At 40.1% G+C, this 17,074-nt stretch overlaps 2 pseudogenes; one reads left to right on the top strand and one right to left on the bottom strand.

Annotated features, from left to right (window-relative positions):
- Positions 1 to 1,938: 1,938 nt before the first annotated feature.
- On the bottom strand, positions 1,939 to 2,057 carry LOC148507656 (5S ribosomal RNA; annotated as a pseudogene).
- A 1,899-nt stretch (positions 2,058 to 3,956) lies between these two features.
- LOC148507655 (5S ribosomal RNA) lies at positions 3,957 to 4,075 on the top strand (annotated as a pseudogene).
- The last annotated feature ends 12,999 nt before the right edge of the window (positions 4,076 to 17,074 follow it).

The following is a 17,074-nucleotide window of genomic DNA, read 5'->3' as shown; positions in this document are numbered from 1 at the left end:
TGTACGTTTATCTGTTTGGGACTCCTCCAAAAGGCTGCTGTATTCAATAACCAAAGTTTACGTGCAGCAGAAGATCACAGCGCCAGTTGGGTGCAAATCCCTCAATGTGGTATTTTTATCAGTTGTGTGTCTATTGTCTCACACTAAAATTTGTAATAATGTGACACTATTAAAATGCACCCCCAAAAATGTGTGAGTGTCAGCTCAACCAGCAAAATAATGTAACAGTGGTGATCTATTACATATACAAACAAATAGAAAATACAAGGAGCTGGTATAGAGCGCCTACTGTGCTTATATAACTTATTATAAAGTGCTAACAATATAAAGTGATATCGTGCAATAAAAGTGCTAATGCCAGGATAGTAATATCAAATTATCATTATCCTCAAATATTTATGCAATTTATTATATATAAAGTATAACTTATAAAATAACAACGGTCTATATGACTAAAGTGCTATTGCAGAGATCCTTCAAGGATCATAAACTAAATTAACAATCATAACATTCCATAAACATGTGCAAAAAATGCATAAATAATTTAAAATGTGAATCAATAAAAGTGCAAAAATTCATTTAAAATAACATGAATTAGTTTTAATCAGACACAACAATAGATATCCTCCTACATGAAGGATAAATGACATAAAAACACATAAAACCAAGGACAAAAATGTGTATATATAAAAAAGGACTATAGATTTATCAGAATAAATAGGAATAAAAATCGTAGCTTATCTGATAAAAATGGCAAGTTCATGAATGGAAAGATAATAGCAGCCTCCAACGCGTTTCGTCCGTATCCTGGACTTCTTCAAGGGATATTTTAGCTCCTGTGGGGTATCCAATATTTATACCCCTTCTAATAATGACAAACAAGAATTGACAGAGCTCCTTAGTGACATCACTTCCGGTTTTCTAAACAGTTCCTCTCTATTAAAGTGGAGTAACCACTTAGAATCACATTAGGCCATTTCCTTTATTAAAACATTGTTAAATTGGAAGTCTGTTTCCTAAATATAAATTATTTGCTAGCATATTACTCCTTCCTTGCTGTGTATCGCGTCGCGTCACTTCCGCCCTTGTTATTCGTGCATCGCGGTCCTTCCGCCCTTACTTGAGCAGTTCACTACATCACTTCCTCCTCCGTTGTCAACGTCCCCATTGCGCGCTATGCCTCCTCCTTCCTTGTGCAGGATAGGACCTTTTATCCACTCGTCCGCCTGTCACGTGTGTCACGTCCAGCGTCAAAGCATCTCCAGTTTCTGGCGGCCTCCATCTTTGTACTCTAAATGTCTCCTTTGCCCGCGGCCATCTTGCTACTCTCATAAGTTCCATTTTCTTTGCCATATGCATCATGTTATTTATAATCCTGGGGATAGTAGTTTAGTTATTATTTCCTATATGGAATAATGGATGACAATATTAGTTTAAATATATATAACCAGCCATATGCTTGGACTCTAAAAAATGATGAGAGATTGTGACAGTTTCTAATTATTCTCCACACCTATTCAGAATCATAACTAGAATTCAAACAACTCCATAAATAAATAAATATCACATATATTGATGTATAATGTAAACTTATATGTGGACACTAGTAAAAAATCCTAAAATCATACTATTGGGGACTAATATAGTACATCCTTAAAAAATAATAAGTAATGATGATATTAAAAATTCTTCTTAAAAAAATGGTGGATGGCAATCTTCTTTAGGGATTTTATAGTTCATATGCATATATATATATGCATATATATATATATAGTCTTTTCACTCTGTAGGGTCAATTGGTTCTTATGTGAGTCTTGAAACATGTAATCGATATTGTTGCATTCTGGAAATTCTTACTCCCATCTTCGGATTTATAAATCAGAGAATTCTTCTTAGGTCGTATGTCTTGGGGGATTCATGCTTATATGTCACATAAAGATACTACCGTACCTGGTCTTCCATAGAGGTCTCCCATCCAAGTACTAACCAGGCCCAATGGTGCTTAGCTTCCAAGATCAGATGAGATTGGGCGCTCTAACCCAGGTATGACGGTAGGTTATATTAGGACCTAACATGAAATCCCTTTTATCTTTTTCATCTTCATTAAAGAAATGGTGCTATCTCATAATTATCGTTAAATCCTCTAGGAGTCATAGTGTCCAATTCGAAAATCCAGAACATCTCACGTTTGGATAATTTATTTGCAAGATCTCCTCCTCTCTCTCCCAATTCCACATGTTCTATAGCTTTGAACGTTAGGTCATCTGGATCCGATCTATGGTGTGAAATAAAGTGTCTTGACACCATATGAGTCTCCACCTTGTTCTTGATATTCCTTATATGTTCTTGTATACGAAGTTTTAAAGGTCGTTTGGTCTTTCCTACGTATTTTATTCCACATGAACATTCCAAGAGGTAAATGACTGAAGTTGAATTGCAATTAAGATGTTGTTTAATTTTGTATTCCTTGGTATTTGCAGAATTACTGAAGTTTTTTCTCTGCCGATGTAAAAATTTGCATATATTGCACTTGCCACATTTGTAACTCCCTGGACAGTTATGGATAATGTTGGATTTTGAAATATTAATATCACTTAACATACTAGGTGCTAGAGAATCTTTGAGATTCCTTGCCTTTCTGAATACAATGGGGGGTCTGGGTGGTAGAATTTCTTTTAAGACTGGATCCATTAGAAGGATCTTCCAATGCTTATTAAGGGAAAAATATGATGTTATTTCTTATGTCTATGAAAATAATCCATTTAGAAATAACATCATATTTTTTAAGAGATATATAGATGATATTCTGATAATATGGGAAGGGTTGGAGGAAGATTTCCAATTGTTTTTAAATCACATTTCAGAGAATAATATGAATTTGAAATTCACATCGAAAATAAATAAGAGTACTATTGAATTTCTGGATTTGGTTCTACGTGGAGAAGAAAACACGATCATTACAAAGAACTTCATAAAGGAAGTAGATACCAATAGTTATCTTCATTTTAAGAGCGGACATCTAAGAAGATGGAAAGAGAATATTCTGTACTCACAATTTCACAGAATAAAAAGAAATTGCAGTGAAACACAAACATGTAACGAGCAAATCCAAACATATACAAATCGATTTTTAGAGAAAGAATATCCTCCAAGGTTATTATTGGAAGCAAAGGAGAAAATGGATACCATGGAGAGGAATATGTTATTGGAATATAAGAATGTGGAAGAGGAAGAGAAAAATATCATCCCATTCATCACAACATATAACGCACAGGAGAGAGACATTAAGATTTCCCTTAATAAGCATTGGAAGATCCTTCTAATGGATCCAGTCTTAAAAGAAATTCTACCACCCAGACCCCCCATTGTATTCAGAAAGGCAAGGAATCTCAAAGATTCTCTAGCACCTAGTATGTTAAGTGATATTAATATTTCAAAATCCAACATTATCCATAACTGTCCAGGGAGTTACAAATGTGGCAAGTGCAATATATGCAAATTTTTACATCGGCAGAGAAAAAACTTCAGTAATTCTGCAAATACCAAGGAATACAAAATTAAACAACATCTTAATTGCAATTCAACTTCAGTCATTTACCTCTTGGAATGTTCATGTGGAATAAAATACGTAGGAAAGACCAAACGACCTTTAAAACTTCGTATACAAGAACATATAAGGAATATCAAGAACAAGGTGGAGACTCATATGGTGTCAAGACACTTTATTTCACACCATAGATCGGATCCAGATGACCTAACGTTCAAAGCTATAGAACATGTGGAATTGGGAGAGAGAGGAGGAGATCTTGCAAATAAATTATCCAAACGTGAGATGTTCTGGATTTTCGAATTGGACACTATGACTCCTAGAGGATTTAACGATAATTATGAGATAGCACCATTTCTTTAATGAAGATGAAAAAGATAAAAGGGATTTCATGTTAGGTCCTAATATAATCTACCGTCATACCTGGGTTAGAGCGCCCAATCTCGTCTGATCTTGGAAGCTAAGCACCATTGGGCCTGGTTAGTACTTGGATGGGAGACCTCTATGGAAGACCAGGTATGGTAGTATCTTTATGTGACATATAAGCATGAATCCCCCAAGACATACGACCTAAGAAGAATTCTCTGATTTATAAATCCGAAGATGGGAGTAAGAATTTCCAGAATGCAACAATATCGATTACATGTTTCAAGACTCACATAAGAACCAATTGACCCTACAGAGTGAAAAGACTATATATATATATATGCATATATATATATGCATATGAACTATAAAATCCCTAAAGAAGATTGCCATCCACCATTTTTTTAAGAAGAATTTTTAATATCATCATTACTTATTATTTTTTAAGGATGTACTATATTAGTCCCCAATAGTATGATTTTAGGATTTTTTACTAGTGTCCACATATAAGTTTACATTATACATCAATATATGTGATATTTATTTATTTATGGAGTTGTTTGAATTCTAGTTATGATTCTGAATAGGTGTGGAGAATAATTAGAAACTGTCACAATCTCTCATCATTTTTTAGAGTCCAAGCATATGGCTGGTTATATATATTTAAACTAATATTGTCATCCATTATTCCATATAGGAAATAATAACTAAACTACTATCCCCAGGATTATAAATAACATGATGCATATGGCAAAGAAAATGGAACTTATGAGAGTAGCAAGATGGCCGCGGGCAAAGGAGACATTTAGAGTACAAAGATGGAGGCCGCCAGAAACTGGAGATGCTTTGACGCTGGACGTGACACACGTGACAGGCGGACGAGTGGATAAAAGGTCCTATCCTGCACAAGGAAGGAGGAGGCATAGCGCGCAATGGGGACGTTGACAACGGAGGAGGAAGTGATGTAGTGAACTGCTCAAGTAAGGGCGGAAGGACCGCGATGCACGAATAACAAGGGCGGAAGTGACGCGACGCGATACACAGCAAGGAAGGAGTAATATGCTAGCAAATAATTTATATTTAGGAAACAGACTTCCAATTTAACAATGTTTTAATAAAGGAAATGGCCTAATGTGATTCTAAGTGGTTACTCCACTTTAATAGAGAGGAACTGTTTAGAAAACCGGAAGTGATGTCACTAAGGAGCTCTGTCAATTCTTGTTTGTCATTATTAGAAGGGGTATAAATATTGGATACCCCACAGGAGCTAAAATATCCCTTGAAGAAGTCCAGGATACGGACGAAACGCGTTGGAGGCTGCTATTATCTTTCCATTCATGAACTTGCCATTTTTATCAGATAAGCTACGATTTTTATTCCTATTTATTCTGATAAATCTATAGTCCTTTTTTATATATACACATTTTTGTCCTTGGTTTTATGTGTTTTTATGTCATTTATCCTTCATGTAGGAGGATATCTATTGTTGTGTCTGATTAAAACTAATTCATGTTATTTTAAATGAATTTTTGCACTTTTATTGATTCACATTTTAAATTATTTATGCATTTTTTGCACATGTTTATGGAATGTTATGATTGTTAATTTAGTTTATGATCCTTGAAGGATCTCTGCAATAGCACTTTAGTCATATAGACCGTTGTTATTTTATAAGTTATACTTTATATATAATAAATTGCATAAATATTTGAGGATAATGATAATTTGATATTACTATCCTGGCATTAGCACTTTTATTGCACGATATCACTTTATATTGTTAGCACTTTATAATAAGTTATATAAGCACAGTAGGCGCTCTATACCAGCTCCTTGTATTTTCTATTTGTTTGTATATGTAATAGATCACCACTGTTACATTATTTTGCTGGTTGAGCTGACACTCACACATTTTTGGGGGTGCATTTTAATAGTGTCACATTATTACAAATTTTAGTGTGAGACAATAGACACACAACTGATAAAAATACCACATTGAGGGATTTGCACCCAACTGGCGCTGTGATCTTCTGCTGCACATATACTTATTAGCCTACCTTAAATAGCATCTATCAATGAAGCTGGAGCTGGCCCGGGTCACAACGGGAATCCCGCGTTGCCGCGAGGCGTCGGAGTCCCCGCCTGATGACGTCATTCCCGACTTTGCCGGTTGCTAAGCAACCGGTATAAACATCGAGAGGCTCGTCTCCCCGGCCCACTGCCAGCTGTCTGCGTGGGAGAAAAAAAACAAAAGATATACCAAAGGTAATCTGTGCACTTAAGCAAACTGGCTCAACACATATGATAATAAAGTAGTATACAAACATGACATGCAACTATCCTCATGCAACTCCAACCATGGTAAGATCGCTGTGTTACATAACATTACTGAAAGTTAGTTATTTATGTTAAAATTAGCTAATAAAATACTAACTTATACATATTGCATCCAGACCTCACACTAAAGAAGTACATTTAGGGGAAGTCTTATATTCAGACCCCCTGGATGTATCGTATTTAATCTATGTATCCACATTGTTTCAAGCAGCAATAAGCGGCCTCCCCTGTCCCCACCTCTCAAAGTGGTTGGTACATGATCAATAATAATATGTCTTAACGATGACAAAGAATGGTTATTTTGAAGAAAGTGTCTTGCAACAGGTTGTTCAGAAGTCTGTTTCACTAATGCAGCTTTGATCGCAGACCGGTGTAGGGCCATGCGCTCGCGAACTGTCCTAGTAGTCTTGCCCACATATCCTAATCCACACGGGCACAATATTAAATAAATCACAAATGAAGATGTGCACGTAAGAACAAAGTTGATGTTAAATTCCTTCGAAGACTGTGGATGTTTGAAGATCGAACCAGTCATCATATGTCGACAGGTGGTGCAATTGGCACAACGATAGCAACCTGGGGTTTTCGTCCGAACCACTGTCGGATCCTGTTGAGTAGTAATAAAACCCGTAATGTCTGTGTGAACAATAGAGTCCTTGATATTGCGACCTCGAGTATAACACGCCATAGGACGTTTTTGTTTAAAACTTTTCAAGTCCTTATCAGTGGAAACTATTGGCCACAACGCCCGGGTGGTACGCTGTACCACCTGGCTACTTGTTTGATATTTCATTTTCCACGGGATAACATCCGCACGTGTTTTAGAGCAAGGATGCAATAAATCATTACGGCTCAGTTGTAAAATCTCATCTCTTTGTTGCCTAAGTAATGGAAGATGGTAACCTCTGACCACAAATTTATCAATGATATTATCCAGTACCCCTCTCAATTCATCGGAATTGCTAGTAATCCTCGCTGCCCTCAGCATTTGTGACTTAGGAAGACCCTTAATCAGGGGTTTCGGATGAAAACTTGAAGCAGCTAGAACGGTATTACGGTCAGTAGGTTTTGTGTATATACCCGTCACTATCTGACCATTCTGTAGGGTAACTTGAACGTCCAAATAATTCAAGGAATGTTCACTATATTGATACGAGAGTTTAATTGGGGAATCTCTATTATTAATAAGTTGCATTAGTTCCTCAAAGCGGTCTTTTCCACCTGTCCAGAGCATAAATAAATCATCAATATAGCGCATATAGATCAAAATATTTTTGCTAATCTCTGGATCATCAAAAAACATCATTCTTTCTTCCTCAAACATGTAGATGTTCGCATAGCTCGGTGCCACGTTGCTACCCATGGCACAGCCTGATACTTGTAGGTAAAATTTACCATTGTACATGAAATAGTTTTTAGATAACGTCAATTCCAATAGTCGCATAAACAGTATCCTGTCAATTGCTGACATCTGTTGATCTTCAATAAATTTCTGGGTCCTAACCAGACCCTCTGTATGTGGAATGGATGTATATAGGCTTGTTACATCCATAATGCAAATCAATGTGTGTGGTGGAACAGCATGTACTGATTGTAATCTTAAAAGAAAAGCTGTCGTATCTTTAATATACGAAGATTGTGATGATACCAGAGGTTGCAAGATGGAGTCCAAAAACATGGATATAGGTTGAAAGAGAGAGTTTCTCGCTGAGATGATAGGTCGTCCTGGGGGGGACGTCAGGCACTTGTGGATCTTTGGAACTGTGTATATTATGGGGACAACTGGAAAAGATTGAGTCAATGCCGAAAGGAGCTTTTCACTGATCAAGTCACTGTGTCTGGCCTGTTGTAGAGTGGCATCAACTTCTTTTTTAAACTCGCAGGTTGGGTCTTTAACCAATGGTAAGTAAGTGTGTTGGTCAGAGAGTTGTCGTTCAATCTCTGACATATAGTCACTCAGATTCTGGAGTACAATTGCGCCCCCTTTGTCGGCAGGACGTATGATAATGTCCCTGTAAGAACCTAAGGCCCTCATTCAGAGCCGCACGTTAACAACAGTACGCTCGTTGCGTTCCGATGTTGACTAACTGCGCATGCGTCGGTGTTACACTGCGCATGTGCGTACGGCAGATTGCGAGCTTTTTTTCTCTCGTTCCTAAAATAGCGTACAGGAAGTGACATGTCAAATGTGATTGACAGAACAGGGCATTTTTGGGTGTTGACGGGGGTGGAGATGAAAAAACGCAGGCGTGGCGAGGCGTTTTTGGGGCGTACATACATTAGCAGATGCGAACGTCAAATGTGTTCGGACCGTCTCATACGTCACTGAAACATCCGCTTTCCCTTCAAAATGCTCGCACAGCTTAGGGTCAGGATTACTCGACCACATTGGCGATGGCCTTCTCCTCCGTCCCGGGACTCCACGATGGTGCTGCGATTAATCGCGGCTGGTCAGTAAAGTAATTAGTGTTGGATTGAAATCCGGCTTGGTATGTGTTTGGAAAGCAGTTTATTGGGATAGCACAAAAGCGTACGCAGGTGGAAATCAGAGCTGCTAATGTCATGATTACACAATCAATTAGCGTACATTTTTGGGGTTTTATTTTGGCCACAATTTGTTGGTTATGGCCTATTGTAACAATAATGTCATCATCTTTTAATTAGCTCCCCTTTTTTTTGGTTTACTGTGGAATTTGCATCGCTATGTGATTTTTGAAACGTTCCTTAAAGAGGCCTTTTTTTTGTTTTAAGAGGGTCAGTTTTTGCCTTTAGGGCCAGGATTAAATGTAACCCATTTGTACAATAATGTCACAATACAATGTCAGTTTTGTGTTTTTAATTTATTGTTTAAACACAAACAAATTGGCCTAATATTTTGTTGCCTTTTTTTGTGGCAAAGATATTTGATCAAAAAAAAAAATAACCATAACTGCTAACATAAGCGTAAATACAAAATTTAAAAACATTTCACAAGAAAGGAGAGGGAAGTTTTGACCAGAAAGGAATATGAGCCAAGCACAGAAGGAGTGTGGGAAAAGTCGCCATTGCTGTCACCGTTTTCTCGCCCGTTTGGCTGGGTGAGGGTGGGCGCCAGACCGGGTCCGGGATGCCATCGGGCTGGCCTGTCCAGAGGCAGATGTTGTGGCCTCTGGACTAGGCACAGGGCTAGGCACATTTGGAGGATTGGCTGATGTTGTGCCAGAGGTGGAGGATCCGGATGTTCCGGCAGGAAGGGAGGTCGGCTCCACCATGTGCTGGCGAACGAGCTGCTCCAGGGCATCGGCGATGCGGATGTTGGCCCTGGTATTTTCCGCCAGGGCCTGAGCAATGGTCACGTTGGCCGCAGCATTTTGCTCCAGGGCCTCAGCCACCCGTATCAGACTGGCGTCCATCCTCTGCAGAATCTCCGTATGGCAATCCGATTTAAAATTGAGTTCTGTGAGGAGGCCCACTGCCTGCGAGGGGGCACACCCTGGACTGGCTTCTGCAGGGTCCTCAGCCGGATGTACTGGTTCCTCCCCTGCAGAGCCAGCAGAAATTCTGCGGCCAAGGCTCCCCTCTGGAGCAGACTCATCCGCCTCTGTCTCTGTTAGGAAATTGGAGAAAAGACTCACATTAGAATCTACATATTGGCACAATAGCATTTCAGAGTTGGTGACATCACAAGACTTACCTTGGCCAACATGAGGAGCCGCAAAGTCTGGCATGTCCGTATCCATGTTGGACACGCCAAACACCTCCACAGCCTGCACACACCCCTGTGCCATCTCTTCTAAGTCTGTCAACTCCAATGACACAGGGGTGGGACCCCCACCTGTCCCCCTTGCATGCCTAGCCCTGTCGGCAAGTTTTTGTTTGAGACAATATTTGAAGTCTGCCCATCTGTGGAATGAAATTGGAACCATTATCCTTTTTTTTACAATGGGGTTTGTTTATAGGATGGGAAAGTGTTTACTTACCGCCGTTTGACATCCCGGGCTAGACGGACATAATCACCCACCCTATTGACAGCAACGGCGACCTCCTCCCACATTCTCCACTTCTGGCTTTGGCTCATATTCCTGGCTGCCTGGGGCAGGATGTCAACGCACTTCTGGATCAAAACCTCCATCTCCTTGCTTGTGAAATGTGGCTGCCTTTTTTTTTTGGCAGCTTTGGCGGGTTGACTGGGGCCAGCAGTCTCTTCCATGTCATCCTCCTCACCTATTTGGGTAAATATGCAGATTTAGCCACTTCACAACTTGACCAATATATTTGTTTTAAAATAATCATGGAGACAAAATGCATGAAGGCCTTACCGCCGGATTTTTGGCCATTGTTTCCCTGGTCCTAAGCCATGTTTCTGCTTCCAGAATGAAATCAACCAGAAATTCAATGTGATTTCGTGACGTATTTATACATGCGTCCTTTGTTTGCGGCCGCATCATTGATTGTGCGTCCCTATGATTCATCCTTAATTTGTGCGGGAAAATAAACACTATTTATGGCTTGGTGTGTGTGGAGTCGAGGTGGGGTTGTTGGATTGTTGGCGGTAAAGTTGTTTGGATTTGGTTGTTTGCGGTTGGAGGATTTGGCAGAGTTGGTTTTTTGTTTGTTTTTGCTACAGTTCTTTTGTTTTTCCGTTCGCATTTTTTTCCTTTTTTCCACATCCTTTCCTGATTTGGTAAGTTTTGTGCAGTCAAATTTGTGGCCAATTGGTGTCTTCTTCTGTTTTGTGGTTAGTTAATTTTTTTAACACTCATTTCATCTTTTTTAGTTTTTTTTGGCTTTCGGACCCAAAGACGTTTTTTTTGGAAATCTTATATATTCTAGTTGGGTAAGTCCATTTTTTGTCTTGCATTTGCGAACTAATTACCGCATTTTTGACAGTTGGTGTAGTGACTTGCATTTGCGAATTAATTACCGCATTTTTGACTGTTGGTGTAGTGACTTGCATTTGCGAATTAATTACCGCATTTTTGACTGTTGGTGTAGTGACTTGCATTTGCGAATTAATTACCGCATTTTTGACTGTTGGTGTAGTGACTTGCATTTGCGAATTAATTACCGCATTTTTGACTGTTGGTGTAGTGACTTGCATTTGCGAATTAATTACCGCATTTTTGACTGTTGGTGTAGTGACTTGCATTTGCGAATTAATTACCGCATTTTTGACTGTTGGTGTAGTGACTTGCATTTGCGAATTAATTACCGCATTTTTGACTGTTGGTGTAGTGACTTGCATTTGCGAATTAATTACCGCATTTTTGACTGTTGGTGTAGTGACTTGCATTTGCGAATTAATTACCGCATTTTTGACTGTTGGTGTAGTGACTTGCATTTGCGAATTAATTACCGCATTTTTGACTGTTGGTGTAGTGACTTGCATTTGCGAATTAATTACCGCATTTTTGACTGTTGGTGTAGTGACTTGCATTTGCGAATTAATTACCGCATTTTTGACTGTTGGTGTAGTGACTTGCATTTGCGAATTAATTACCGCATTTTTGACTGTTGGTGTAGTGACTTGCATTTGCGAATTAATTACCGCATTTTTGACTGTTGGTGTAGTGACTTGCATTTGCGAATTAATTACCGCATTTTTGACTGTTGGTGTAGTGACTTGCATTTGCGAATTAATTACCGCATTTTTGACTGTTGGTGTAGTGACTTGCATTTGCGAATTAATTACCGCATTTTTGACTGTTGGTGTAGTGACTTGCATTTGCGAATTAATTACCGCATTTTTGACTGTTGTTGTAGTGACTTGCATTTGCGAATTAATTACCGCATTTTTGACTGTTGGTGTAGTGACTTGCATTTGCGAACTAATTAACGCATTTTTGGCGGCTTATTCATCATGTAATCCAGTTTTGCTTTTCCCTTTTCCATTTTTGGGGTCCATTTGAACCCTATTTGACGTACGGTGTGCAATGTCGTTTTCATCGATGGCCAAATGTGTGTTTCGGCTATTTTCTGTGTTGGCTTGCAACAATTTAAAAAAAAAAAATTCACCCTCTAAATTTTTGAAGTCTCATTTTTGGCTTTTTTACAGTTTATACGTATCATGACAATACCCCGGCATGTAAGCAGCTATGGATGGTATCAGAAAGCTAAGTTGTTTTTTCTTACTTTTGGGGTGGCTCAAAAGCCTTACATTGTAAACTTTGAATTTCAGGTAGATCTGGGGCGAATTGTTCTGGCCCTGCTCCCGGAAGACGACCAACCTCAAACTCGTCCCAGGCGTAGGCATCGTAGGCATGCAAGGCCCCAGATATTTCGAACACGTGTCACCCTTTTTGGAATGCCCGATGATGAGGTTTTAAGACGCTACCGTCTACCTCCCAAAATCATCATAGACACTCTCTCATTAATAGAAAGTGATCTTGAGCGGCAAATTGACAGTCCAACAGCAATACCACCACTGACGCAATTTATGGCGGTGTTACATTTCTGTGCCTCAGGATCGTTTCAAACAACGGTGGGAATAGTGGCGGGCATCTCCCAATCCTCCTTTTCCAGGATCCTGAGGGCAGTGATGGAGGCACTTTTCAAGCACCTCCATCATTTTATTAAAATGCCTTTGGATATGGGTGCCCTTAGTGTGGCCAAGGCCAATTTTTACCAAATAGCTGGCTTCCCACACATCATAGGGGTTGTGGATGGTACTCACATACCACTTCAGCCTCCAGCACGGCTGGAGGCAATATTTAGAAACAGGAAACACTATCACTCCCTGAATGTAATGGTGGTATGTGATGCCTCCCTCCAGATCCTGTCCCTGAATGCTAAATTACCCGGAAGTGCTCATGACTCCTTCGTCATCCGGCAATCAGGGATATGGCAGAAATTAACCAACCTACAAGCTGGTGATGCGTGGCTTCTGGGTAAGTGGAGACCTTTAGTACATAACAATGTTAAGCTTGATACACAGTGTTCCTGATGTGGTCTATTTTTGTTCACAGGAGACAGTGGATACCCTTGCATGTCCTGGCTGCTCACTCCTTATTTGGCTCCCACACCAGGGCCACAAAGTGCGTATAATTCCGCACTTACAGCCACCAGGCAAGTGGTGGAGCGCTGTATCGGCCTTTTAAAAGGCCGATTCAGATGCCTCCACCGCTCTGGTGGCGAGCTCATGTATGTACTGGATATGGTGTCGAAAATTGTGGTCCTGTGTGGGATATTTCACAACATTGCCATAAGGAGTGGTGTCCCAATGCAGCCAGAGGATGCCTTACCTGAGGATGGCCCCTCCGAGGTTGGTCGAAGGTCAGTATGTGGGGGGGCCATACGCGATGATATGGTGGCCAGATTTTTTAGGTAAGTTTGAACAAAACTCCAGTGTTTATACCTAATGTGTTTGTGTTTGTTTGCGAACATCTAATTTATTTTTATTTTTCTCACCATCTTCTGTTTGTTCACATAATCTTTGGCACTCCAACGCTCACTACTTCCTGCTACCCTTACCAAACCTGGATCTGGTCCTTTTGGGCATATATTCTTGAACCCATATCGCAACGCCATGTTTGTGGAATCATGTTGGCATGGTCCTTCGTCAACCAGTTCTTGATTTTGTGTTTTTATTTAATTATTTCTTGGTATGTGTTGTATTTGAATTTATCACTGTGTTTTTTTTTTGGGAGTGACCACTTTGTTTTCTCTGTTATGTTGTGAATAAATGTTTGAAGAGTGAAATGGTCTTCCTTTTTTGGGACGTTAACAGCAAGTGTAACCAGGTTAACACAAGTTACATTTGACTAAGGGGTAAACCAGTACTGACGCCAGTTGAGCTAAACTGAAATATGTTTTCAGCTTCCCAATCCACACCAAAAGGAAGCCTGGCCCAACCTTGGGATTTGTAAGATTGGCCTAAGCAGCTTGCGCACCAAGTAGGAACCTGGAAAATGTAGAAATATGTAATTGACACTACACCCAAAAAGGGAAATGACATTGTTACTGTTATGTGTTTCTTGTGTCTGTTTGACATACAAAGACAAAACACAATCTAACTTTTAAAAAAGGGAAATCCTTGCAGGAACAGTCTACTTATGTCAGGCTAAACTATCTTGGTTTTGGTTTTTAAAAATGAGCCACAACGTATATTTGTCTTAATAAATTTAATTGGAAAATAGAACAAAAATAAAAAAACTAATGCCGAAGGAGGCCAGACAGCCGGTCGAGGGCCACCAGAATGCCGATGACATGTTGGCGCATCTGCCCCACAACATCCGCCACCTCTTGCCGACGCCTCTGTTCCTCTGTGGGTGAGAAAAGTGTGTGGGTTAATACAACAATAGGGAATCCACATAAAAAAAAAAAAACCCAACCAAATCACTCCTAAACCAAAAACAAAATAAAAAGGGGGGGCTGGCAAAAATACAAGGCCTAGGTACAAATTCCCACAGGTATGATATGTGTATGTTTAAATCACCAGGAAGAGGTAAAGGCAAACCTTCACAATCAACAAAAGTCAAGCCACAAAAACACGAAGAAAGGCACGACACATGATTACATACAAACAGTTGTGCTTTAAAAAAAAAAAAAAAAAACATACCGGGAGACAAAACGGGAGCTCCGGGCAAACCTCCATGATCCTCCTCGGAGGATCCGTCATTACCCAAAGAATGGGGCAGAGTTATGATGGACTCCGGGGAGGGGGTAATTGGAAGAGGGGTGGGTGGAGGAGAGGGGGAAGTGGGACGGAGGGGAAGGAGGCCCGACATTTCCGGGAGAGGGTCTGGGAAGGATGGGGAGGAGTGGGGAATAGGGGAAAGATTTGGGGTGGAGTGTTGGCTGGGGGTTGGGGATAGTGGCCGGGAACGCCGTCTGGACGGACGGTGACGGCGGAGTCTTGGCTGTCCCCCTAAAATATGTCAAAGAAATTGCGTTTAGTTTATGGACAAATCCGGGCAACCAAACTAAAAAAAAAAAAAAAAAAGCCAAATAGCAGTAGAATTAATAAATCAGAAATAGAGGGGAAACATGCACACGCAGATATGAGTACAAATAATAAATAGAACAGACAGGAAAACATGCACACGCAGATATGAGTACAAATAATAAATAGAACAGACAGGAAAACATGCACACGCAGATATGAGTACAAATAATAAATAGAACAGACAGGAAAACATGCACACGCAGATATGAGTACAAATAATAAATAGAACAGACAGGAAAACATGCACACGCAGATATGAGTACAAATAATAAATAGAACAGACAGGAAAACATGCACACGCAGATATGATGAGTACAAATAATAAATAGAACAGACAGGAAAACATGCACACGCAGATATGAGTACAAATAATAAATAGAACAGACAGGAAAACATGCACACGCAGATATGAGTACAAATAATAAATAGAACAGACAGGAAAACATGCACACGCAGATATGAGTACAAATAATAAATAGAACAGACAGGAAAACATGCACACGCAGATATGAGTACAAATAATAAATAGAGCAGACAGGAAAACATGCACACGCAGATATGAGTACAAATAATAAATAGAACAGACAGGAAAACATGCACACGCAGTTTGCCCCACAAACACAAACATTAAAACCACAATACATAACACTTACTTGCCAGGATCTGCATGCGAAAGCATGCCAGCAAGCGGGGCGTTCGCCGTTGCAGGTCGGACCACCTGCGCTCCAGCTGCCCGATGTTGCGGCGTGAGCCGAAGGACCGCAGGCGGGACCGTGCCTCCGCATACGCGGAGCGCTTCTGCCGGTTGGTCATGGGTTGAGGCTGGCTGGTGATCCGGCGATCCATGACCTCCGTAAGCACCAGCAGCTCGCGCCTGGTGAATGCGGAGGCTCTCATGATGGCAATGGTGTTTTTCTTAAAAATCATTTTTGATAAAGTGTGGCCAAATTTTCTGATTGGCTAATGTATTTTGGAAATTAACAGGAGCAATTTTATTGGTTAGTGTATGAGTCATGTGTTCGACAGGGCCAGAAATCTCTGGAGAGTTAGGATAGGCTTGATGCAGTGACATGCGTCAGCAAATTTAAATAAAGAAATGAACCCAGGGAAATATGCGGGGATCCACAGCAATAGTACAATTGTTTAATTGTGGTTCACATGTTTTTTGAACAATAAAAGCGAATGTTTAATCCGTACGTATTCTGCGGGTAAACACAAACACGGACAAGAGTAAAGTTTCTTGCATTGTGTTGAAAAAAACAAACAATTAAGCTAATTGATACATTGATTGGCATGATACGATTGATGGAGGTAGGCAGAATAAAGGAGCAGGTAATCGACATCTGACAAGGCCACTTCCTGTTTATACTTGTGCGTGCGTTCCTTTCAAGCCATTTCGGGGATGTACGCTCGCTATTTTGTACGCTCGTTAGTTAGAGGAGGGGTCGTCAGAGTTTTGGGAGGAATTTTAGATGCGAACGAAAATACGAGCGAGCCATTGAATTTAAATATTTTTGTACGTACGCCTAACGTACGTGCGCCCGCTTGCGAGTGGGTCTGAATGAGGGCCTAAGTCCCTTAAAGCCCACTGTTCAGCCGCTGATAAATTATGGTGTTGTATATGTGGGACATTGTTATATTTAGTAACTGATTCATCAATAAGACGGTTGAAAGTAATTAGCGAGGAGTTAGTGGAATGTGGATCAAACATTGATTTGCTCCTAGACGCGATAAAGCTATTAAAGGGATTCTGTTGTTCTTCAGAACTGGACTGTTGAAAATATTCCTGTAGTCGCAGCTTACGGGAGAAACGATGTAAATCAACTTTCCAAGTTAAGTCATTATGAACACTGGTAGGAACAAAAGACAGGCCTCGATTTAACACCTGTGTTTCAGCCGTC

Source organism: Taudactylus pleione, unplaced genomic scaffold (assembly GCF_031769625.1).
Source record: "Taudactylus pleione unplaced genomic scaffold, aTauple2 ptg000389l, whole genome shotgun sequence".
NCBI lineage: Eukaryota > Metazoa > Chordata > Amphibia > Anura > Myobatrachidae > Taudactylus > Taudactylus pleione.
This window is presented reverse-complemented; position numbering and strand designations above follow the sequence as displayed.